The 10,402-nt window shown below is 39.6% G+C and overlaps 1 pseudogene across 1 annotated transcript; it reads right to left on the bottom strand.

Moving 5' to 3' along the window:
* Positions 1-6,979: 6,979 nt before the first annotated feature.
* Positions 6,980-7,309, bottom strand: LOC307102400 (annotated as a pseudogene). The gene has a single exon. The product of its transcript is annotated as an uncharacterized misc_RNA (transcript).
* Between the last annotated feature and the right edge of the window lie 3,093 nt (positions 7,310-10,402).

Here is a 10,402-nt window from a genome sequence, read left to right as displayed (position 1 = left end):
TTTATCTTTTAATTTGCCTATTTCATTGCCTTTTTTGTTTAATTGATGCAATATGAATGGGGTAATGGGTAATAAAAGGACATTTTATAGCTATTATTCTTTTTCAAGAAATAGGGGCTCTTAAGGAATTGAGGCTATACCTCTGCTCATGGTTCTGAACCCACAGAACACTCCTTATAAAGATTCATTACCTATTTGCTAGTACTGTTCATTTGCTTCTAGGCCACCTCAAAACTATAATCAACATAAATGGAAGGAATCAGTGTAAAAGATAGAACTAAAGTGAGTCGGAGACTTTGGCAGCTAGAGAATCTTGAAGTTCTCATTCAGTAATTATTACAAGAGATGAATCACAATGATTTGGGTGCTTGCCTCTTTTTTTTGTAAAGTAACAGATTCTGTAAAGATTTGATTTCTAAGGGATAGGGGTTTGATGGCTTCCCTACCATGGCCTTTCTTACTGAGGTTGTGAGGCCATTGATAGAACTGTATCCTAATCTTCAGATTCTGTTTGGGGAAAATGTAGACAGTTTTTTAGCCCCACCCCCTCAGTTACACATTGACATCTGCCTTCATGGTTGAAATGTGAACCCTGATTGCACCTCACTTCCTCCATTCTGATAACCTTCTAGGTAGTCACTTGCCTGTAGCTTTCTTAGCTCCGATTCAGTATACATATTGTCACCAGAATAATCTTCCTAAAACCAAGCCCTGCTCATGTCCTTTCCTCCCTGCTCATTGCCTTTAATGATTTTCCTTTGCTTACAGAATAAAGTTCAAATACTACTTCATCCTCCACTCTCAATTTTCCCTTTCACGTACAATACACTCCATGAACCAGGGTACTAGTCATTCTTCGAATGCCATCAGCACCGTGAGCTTGCTAAAAATTCCCTCTGCCTAAAATACCTTTCCCTCTACGCCTGCCTGTTGAAATACTTCCTATCCTCCCGCTCTAAAAGATGGTCCTTTTCTTTGAGTTGTTGAAGTTCATTTCCTTATTAGTTTGTAAGGTCTTTGAGTATAAGTACTAAGTATTCATTTTTACCTACTAATTGTTCTTCCCATATGCCTTTCTGGATAGTAGATGCTCATTAACTACTTGTTGAATTAACAGATTTCAGTGAAGAGGGACTAGAAATCAGTAAGTTGGGTATTTTCCTTTTACTCATTTTCATTTGGGTTGTTCCTAGCTACATGACATAAGCATTCCTCATATGCTTTGTCACAGTTGTGGAAAATCTCATTTATTTGCCCCAGAGTCCATCAATATTTGAGATCAAGAAAGCCATGGAGAAGACAGATTTTACTTTGGTGCATAGACCCTATGGATACCGTGTGGCATGGCTGCTAATAAATTTGATAGCTTACTCTCTCCTTTTAATTAGCACAACTGGCTAAAGATTGCATTGCACTTTATGTTCTGGTTATTTTCTAGTTTCTAAAAAAAGTAATTTCTGTCATTGCCTCTTAACTGTACATGAAAATAACATGGCTTGTGATTATAGAACTCAAACTCAAGTGTTCTCCATCAATCACATAGTTTGTAATGAGAAAGAAAGGAAAAAGAGTTACCTTTATTTGCACGTCCCTTAACCCTGGGGGATGTATGGCTTGTTACAATTTTCACAGCAATTTAAAAAAAGTATTTAGCCTTATTTATTAGGAAATGTTTTTATTCTTTTCCCTTCCTTCCTTCCTTCCTTCCTTCCTTCCTTCCTTCCTTCCTTCCTTCCTTCCTTCCTTCCTTCCTTCCTGCCTTCCTTCCTGCCTTCCTGCCTTCCTTCCTGCCTTCCTTCCTGCCTTCCTTCCTGCCTTCCTTCCTTCCTTCCTTTCCCCTCCCTCCCTCCTCTCCTTCCTTTCTTCCTTCCTGGAAGGGAGAGGACTCTCTATATATAAAAGCTTAAGTGACCATTATGACCGGTCAACCGAATGGCCGGTTGACCAAATGACCGGTCGCTATGATGCACACTGACCACCAGGGGGCAGACGCTCAGTGCAGGAACTGCCCCCTGGTGGTCAGTGCGCTCCCAAAACCAACCTCCCATGGACAGCCAACCTCCCGCAGTCCCTCCCCCCGGCCAGCTGGCTCCGATCAGGACTGGGTGAGAGGGCCCCAATTGGCCCCAATTACCAGCCAGGCCGAGGGACCTCACCTGTGCACAAATTTGTGAACCGGCCCTCTAGTCTAATATAATAATAGAGGAATATGCAAATTAGCCAGGACACCATAACATCACGACCAATCTACAAGCGGCAGAGAGCTCCAGGAGGGTGGGGCAACGAGCTATGAGCAGCGGAGAGCTACCAGTGGTGGTGGGCGGGGTGGCCAGCTGAGGCAAGTGGCAGCAAGCTACTCATGCACGGATTCGTGCACAGTGCTACTAGTAGAAAGATAAAGACATTGATGAGATGCCCTAGCCAAGTTGGCTCAGTGGATAGAGTGCTGGCCTACGGACTGAAGGGTCCCAGGTTCAGTTCCAGTCAAGGGCACATGCCCAGGTTGTGGGCTCGATCCCCAGTAGGGAGCATGCAGGAGGCAACTGATCAACTACTCTCTCTCATCATTGATGTAGTTTATCTCTCCCTCCCCTTTCCTCTCTGAAATAAATTTAAAAATAAATAAGACTGCTTAAAAAAACAAAACATCGATGAGAGGGGAACATCAAGCCCGCAACCCGCGCATGTGCCCTGACTGGGAATTGAACTGGTGACCTCTTGGTTCCTGGACTGACGTTCAACCGCTGAGCCACACCCGTTGGGCAGAAAGTGGTTTTTAAAAATACATATATTTTTATTGATTTCAGAGAGGAAGCGAGAGGGAGAGAGAGATAGAAACATCAATGATGAGAATCATTTATTGGCTGTCTCTTGCATGCCCCACACTGGGGATCGAGCCTGCAACCTGGGCATGTGCCCTGACCAGGAACCGAATGATGATCTGGTTCATAGGTTGACATTCAACCACTGAGCCATGCCAGTGTTGTTTTTTTATTAAATTTTAAATTACAGTTGACATACAATATTATATTACTTTCAGGTGTACAACACTGTGATTAGACATTTGTGTAATTTACAGAGATTACCCTGATAAATCTCACACTTATCTGACACCATATGTAGTTATTACATTATTGACTATTCCTTATGCTGTACTTCACATCTCCATGACTATTCTGTAACTACCAATTTGTACTTAATCCCTTCACCATTTTCACCCATTTCTCCACCCTGCTGAACCCCCTGTATAGCAATTGTCAAAATGTTCTCTGTATCTATGAGTCTGTTCTGCTTGTCTATTTTGCTTCTTAGATTCCACATATAAGGTTTTCACAGCAATTTCATGGTCCGGAATTATTTCAAAAATGTGCAAGAATTGTTATTTTATTTTAAGCCACTTTGAGCGCTATCAAGATATAGGGATGGTATCTTTTTAAAAAAACTTTGGCATACTTGAATTGCCTACATCTGAACCAGGAGTAAAATAATTGTCCGTTGTGACCTCGTGTTTTGTTCTATCAAGTAAGGATAGTGTTACCCCCTCAATGAAACACAATAATGCATTAAGATCTATTATAGATTTTTAAAAACTTGCTTTTTAATATGATGGGTGCTCTGCCCCTAAACCTGTAAAAGAAAAGAAATGTCATTGAAGCACTTTCTGAGAATGTTTTATCTGGCTGCATGTCATCAGCAGGCCACAAGAGGGCGTGCTCCTTGTAGCAACTAGCACAACTAGAAACTACTGCTCATTTCTTCCTGCAGACAGGGGAAGCATTTAAAAAGAAAGACATAAAGGAAGACTGCCACGGGACATTTTGTCTATGGAGTCTAAACATGCATGGATCCAAAGTTTGTTGGGAATGTAAAAAAAGATGTTTGGGTAGGCAGAAAATGAAGCACAGAATATTTTCTTTAGAGTTAATACTTAAATAAATATTTGAATGGGGAATATACTTATTAATGACCACCAAGCCCCACCAAACTAGATGATAAATGGGCAGTAAAGAATAATGGATATGAGCATGGATTTTGGAGGAGGCAGATTGCCTTGGTACAAAATTTTGCTCTTTTACTTATTGTCTTTAAAAAAAAAAAAATGATTTTAGAGGGAGAGAGAGAGAGAAACAGCAATTGGTTGCCTCCCTGATTGCCTCCTTTGGGAATTGAACACAACCTGGGTATGTGCCCTGACTGGGAATCGAACCTGTGACCCCCTCATTGCACATGACAACGCTCCAACCAATTAAGCCACACCAGCCAGGGCACTTATTGTCTTTCTGACCTTGGATAAGTTATTTAAAAGTTGTTTGTCTCAGTTTCCTCACATGCAAAACGAGGATAATAGTTCTTACTTTATAAGGTTATTGTGACAATTAAATAAGTTAAAATTTTAAAGTGCATAGACCAGGACTTAGCATATGGTAACCTCTATGTCAGTACTATTGCTACTGCTACTTGGCTCAGTATCCTAATTCTGGCCATCAGGATGTGTAATAAGATGGCAGATATAAGGGCAAAATGATGAGAGTTTCATTCCCCTTTAAAAATATTTAATTTTTATTGAGATATACCTGACATATAACATTATATACATTTTGGTGTACAACACGCTGATTTGATACAGTTATATATTGCAATCATTACCACCATAGTGTTAGCTAACATGACACATAATGCTTTCTTTTTTTGTGGTTGGAACAGCTAATTAAGATCTAGTTTCTTAACAACTTTGAAGTTTATAATACAGAATTGTTGTCTATAAAGACTATGGTGTTTATTCATCAGATTTCCAAGACTTATGTATCTACTGGTTACAAGTTTGTACCCTTAATTCACATCTCCCAAATTCTCTCACTGTTCCTATGAATTTGGCTTTTTTAGATTTCACATATAAGTGAGATTATATAGTATTTGTCTTTCTTATCTCACTTAACATAATCCCACGAGGTCCATCCATGCTGCAAATGGCAGGATTTCCATTTTTCTCATGGCTGAATAATACTCTTGTATACATATACCATATCTTTATTCATTCATTGTACGGGGACACTGGTTGTTTCCCTGTCTTGACTATTGTGAATAATACTGAAGTAAACATGGGAGTGCACGTGCCTCTTTCATATCCTGTTTTTATTTCCTTTGGATATATATCCAGAAGTGGAATTTCAGATTATGTTATAGTTTTATTTTAAAAATTTTGAGGAACCTCTATATTGTTTTTCATAGTGGCTATAACAGCCTGTATTCACACCAACAGTGCACAAGTGTTCCTTTTTTTCACATCCTTGCCAACACTTGTTATTTCTTGTCTTCTTCATGGTAGCCATTCTAACAGGTGTGAGGTGATGTCTCGTGGTTTTGATTTGAATTTTTGATTACTGCTTTTGAGCATCTTTTCATGTGGATGGGCCTGAAGCACCACTCCTGCCACTCTGGGCCCCAACTCAGTTCTCAGAATGGAGTTCCTTTTTTCCTCTCTTCTTCTGGGACTCTAATGATGTGTAGATTATTTGTTTTAGTGGTTTCCCATAAATCCTGTAGACTTTCCCCCTCCCTTTTCATTCTTTTTTCTTTTTGCTCCCCTGATTGGATAATCTCAAGTGATCTGTATTATAGATCACCAATTCTGTTTTCTGCTTGGTTAAATCTATTATTGAAGCTCTCTATTGAATTATTCAGTCATTGTATTATTCAGCTCCGAAATTTCTGTATGGTTCTCTTTTTATGTTCTATCTTTTTGTTGAACTTCACTTTTTTTCTTGTATTGTTTTTCTGATATTATTAAATTGTTTACCTGTGTTTTCTTGTATATCTCTGAGCATCTTTAGAACAATTATTTTTAAGTCTTTGTCAGGTAATTCCTGATCTCCATTTCTTTGGGGCCAGTTATTGGAGGTTTGCTGCATTTATTTATTTATTTATTTATTTATTTATTTATTTTTGTGAGAACAACTCAGCAAAATAAAATTTCCATTTATTGTTGGACAACATTATTTCACACATACATCAAACAGGCCAAAAGTGAACAGCAACTTTATAGACAAAAAAAGAGAAAGAAACCTTCTTATCTTTGGCCTTTTTAACCATCTCATACAAACCAACTACTTATAAAACAACTAAGTACATACACAAGAAGTTACTGGAATGTTTGGAATAAGATTGTTGTTGTTTTTCTTTATTTACAAGGTTTTTTTCTTTGAGATTATTATGAACATAGGCACACCACAAGTAATGTCAGAAGTAGGACAGAGAATGCTCCAAAGGCTGGTTTGGTCATCCCAAGACCATAAAAAATGGCTGACCCCATTTTTTATATGTACAAAAATATAAAATGTAAATAAAAAATACAAACAAATTTTCCTTTTTAAAATACTTTTAAGAAAAAGAGTAGAGCCCAGCCAGTGTGGCTCAGTGGTTGAGTATAGACCTATGAACCTAGAGGTCATGGTTCAATTCCCGGTGAGGACACATGCCTGGGTTGTAGGCTCAATCCCTAGTGTGGGGCATGCAGGAGGCAGCTGATCAATGATTCTCATCATTTATGTTTCTGTCTCTCTATTCCTCTCCCATCCTCTCTGAAATCAATTTTAAAAAATGTATTAGAAAAAGGGAAAGAAAAATATAGAAGAGAAAAGAAAAGAAAGAAAAGAAAAGAAAAGAAAAGAAAAGAAAAGAAAAGAAAAGAAGAGAAAAGAAAAGAAAAGAAAAGAAAAGAAAAGAAAAGAAAAGAAAAGAAAAGAAGAGAAAAAAGAAAAAGAGCAGGGCCTTAGAAGTTTTGGTTCTTTTTTCCTCCCCTGCTGCAATTTCATGTGGTTTTGGTTGGGTGGTGGAGAGTAGGTGTCATCTGTGGGTGGTGCTGCCCAAGGTGGTGGGCAGGCGGATGGGAGTCTCTACTCGAAGGTGACCACGTTTACATTCTGAAATGGGAAGTGGAGGTGAATAGGTCACAGAGGCCTTTTTTTAAAAAAAAAAAAGTTTAACTTTTCCTTTTTTGCTGTCTGGTCATCCTCTTCGGTCTTCTGCTTCTTGGTGTCAACACCCTCCTCCTCCTCCACCTCCTCCTCGTCTTCAGCTGCCTCAGCCTCCTCATCTTCATCTCCACCCTCTTCCTCACCGTCACCTTCCTTCTCCTCCCCTCCTTCTTTCTCTTCTTCATTTACCTCATTGCCAGTCTCCTGCTCCCCATTTTCCTCATTTGAGTTCCCACTTGCAGGTGTATCTCTTCCATTTTCAGCCTCCTCAACTTCCTTCTCCTTTAAGACCTTGGGGTGACCTCGGAGCCGGTGTCCTCGGCCATGTCTGACATGTGGGGCACGCCAGTGATTGATGCAGCAGATTTTCTTTAAAAAGGTGAGAGTTGGAGGACTCTGGTGAAGAAGCTCCCAGAGGGGCTACAGCGAGCAGAGCGGCAGCCACAGGAACGATGCAAAGATGGCTTTTCGAAGCAGCCAGTGGTGTATTCCTTTAAATGTTTCCCTGGCCCTGTGTTATTCCTGTAGTTAGAGCATAGCTGTCTGAGTATTGGAGGAAGCAGTCACCTCTTCCAGATTTATGACTGACTGGTAAAGGAGCACTTTCTAGCTGGGTGGTTCCCTCTTGGTGCTGAGCAATGCTGGCATGATGCAGGCTAAATGAAGCTGTCTTCCTTCTTTTCTTGTATGGTTGTTCTTGGCCTTTCGTTTTATTGTGTTGCTGTTGTTTTTTAAATGGACCCCAGAGTTGTTCTAGAGCTGTTTTTTTATTCATGAGTAGCTGTCTAACTGTTGATCTTTCTGTGGGGACAGAGACCGTGGTCTCCTAGGTCACTATTTTGGTGACACTGACAGATAATTTATTCAATTCCTTTGTATTTGATGGAACAAATATACCTTGTACTTTCCTACTGGCCTTTCTAATCTCGAGCCCAGGGAGAGGTAATACTGATGGGTGGTCTCTTTCTAGTTTCACTCCCAATTAATTTACAGTTTTACAAGAATTCTGAATTAGGCAGAGGTCTCCGTTTCAACTCCTTGCTTAGTGCTTGCCTGAGGCCTTGTTTTATCCCCTTTATGTGCATTTGAGTCCAATTTGTTAGCCATGATTGACTCTCCCACTCAGATGAGATGACTCAGTTCATGATTGTTAACTCAGGTTGCATTTTCACCTCTTGTCCCATGTTCATGTTTTCTGAATCTGTGAGGATCCAATAGCAAGCTAAGAGCATTTCTCAAGAACAGAATGGTTACTTGCTGAAAGGGCATGGCTTGCTCTGAAAAACTGTAGAGGCCTCCTTTGGATTGTACTACGAGGCTTTGCCTTTGACTCCAAGCAGCGTAGATTTGCCAAAGAGGGTTCAAGCTCCACAGGTTTATTCAGGCTACTTGCAGACTCTACCGTGCAGCCTGGATCACCTGGACAGCCCTTTCTTTACGTTATTAAGTCCTGGAATGATTTCAGCTTTTTAGTAACTAATGTGTTTGAACACCCAAATGTGAAATATGTTGCCTTTAAAACCCAAAGAGACATATGATAACTTGTTATTTTGGAGGGGATATTTATTTATTTTTATTATTTTAAAAAATAAACACTTCTCTAAAGGTGTGAACAAACACTCCACTCAATGTATCCTGCAAGTATCACTTTTATGAGCATAACATAACACTGCGCTAAGTATAGTACAGAGGAGCCTATCCATCAACACCCAGAAATAACACTCTTTTCAAGGTATCTTGAAAGGATGTATCACTTTAATAAACATCTTTAGTTTTTGTTCAGGCAAAAACTTAGAAAAGTGCTTTAAGGCAATTTTCTAAATGTGTTGCACAAGTACTATCACTTTCCTTCTGGAGGGGATATTTAAATGCCCTAGCTATCCATCAGAATCACCTGGAGGGCTTGTTTAAGCACAGATTTCTGAGCTCCACCCCCATAATTTCTGATTCAGTTGGTCTAGGGTGGGGCCCAAGAACTTGCATTTCTAACAACTTCCCAGGTGATGCTGATGCTGCTAGTTGGGGGCCACTTAAAGAACCAGCACCTTGACCACTCTTAGTAAGGCATCTCAGGTACCAGATTGTCCTGCTCTCCTCATGGTGTCTGTATGACATCATCTATGGAATGAACCAGCATGACATCCTGCAAAATGGTGAGATGTTTAAGTTCGCTGGAGCATAAATGGTAGAGTTATGTAGGTCTGAAGCAAAATGGTAAAGGCATGCTATTTTTCCTGATAGGAGAAAAAGCAAATTGATACTGATTTTTCTTGATTATTTATTAAATGGAAGAAAAGATATCCACCATGTTAATACTATATACTAACGACCAAGGATTACTTTGATTTGCTCTAGATCTCACATTTGGAATATCAGCTAAAACTGGAGTCACCACCTGACTAAATTAATGATAATTTCCTGCCATTCTTTATGACCCATCTACATTGGCAAGATGGGTAAGTTAAATCGAGAATATAATAGGAATGGGTTGAAGGATGGGTGAAAAAGGTGAAAGGATGTTGAGCATCTTTTCATGTGTCTGTTGACCATCTGTATGTACTCCTTGGGGTCATGTCCTCTGCCCATTTTAAAATCAGATTGTTGCTATTGTTTTTTTTAAATTTTTTTGAATAAATATTTATTGTTCAGATTATTACAGTTGTTCCTCTTTTTTCCCCACATGGCTCCCCTCCACCTGGTTCCCACCCCACCCCATGCCCTTACCCCCCCCCCCATTGTCCTCATCTATAGGTGTAAGATTTTTGTCCAATCTCTTCCCGAACCCTCCATACCTCCTCCCCCTCCCTGAGAATTGTCAGTCCACACCCTTTCTATGCCCCTGATTCTATTATATTCACCAGTTTATTTTGTTCTTCAGATTTTTTATTCACTTGATTTTTAGATTTACTTGTTGATAGATATGTATTTGTTGTCACTTTGTTATTCATAATTTTTATCTTTACCTTTTTCTTCCTCTTCTTAGAGAATACCCTTCAGCATTTCATATAATACTGGTTTGGTGGTGATGAACTCCTTTCATTTTTTCTTGACTGTGAAGCTCTTTATCTGACCTTCAATTCTGAATGATAGCTTTGCAGTGAGAAGATGGCAATCTCTGATCTAGGAAGGGGGAAGAGTCTCACCAGATACTGCATCTTTTGGCACCTTGATCTTGGACTTCCCAATCAATAGAAATGTGTAAAATAAATGTTTGTTGTTTAAGCCAGCCTGTCGTGGCAACTCAAATGACAAAGACAAAGGGATTGGGGTAGATTGTATTATTGTTCTCAAGTGTTTATTTCTTTCTGTGACAAATTTTGCTGCCCTTGACATTATTCAGGGAGAGAAGGGCTTCTTAGGGAGGAAGTGGCAACAAGAACAGAAGATTGGTTATATCTAGAGGATTGATCAAATAAGGAAGAAGTTCA

This window comes from Cnephaeus nilssonii (genome assembly GCF_951640355.1).
Source record: "Cnephaeus nilssonii genome assembly, chromosome: 6".
In the NCBI taxonomy this organism is placed as follows: Eukaryota; Metazoa; Chordata; class Mammalia; order Chiroptera; family Vespertilionidae; genus Cnephaeus; species Cnephaeus nilssonii.
Note: the sequence above shows the minus strand (reverse complement) of the source record. Positions and strands in the feature narration are given on the sequence as shown.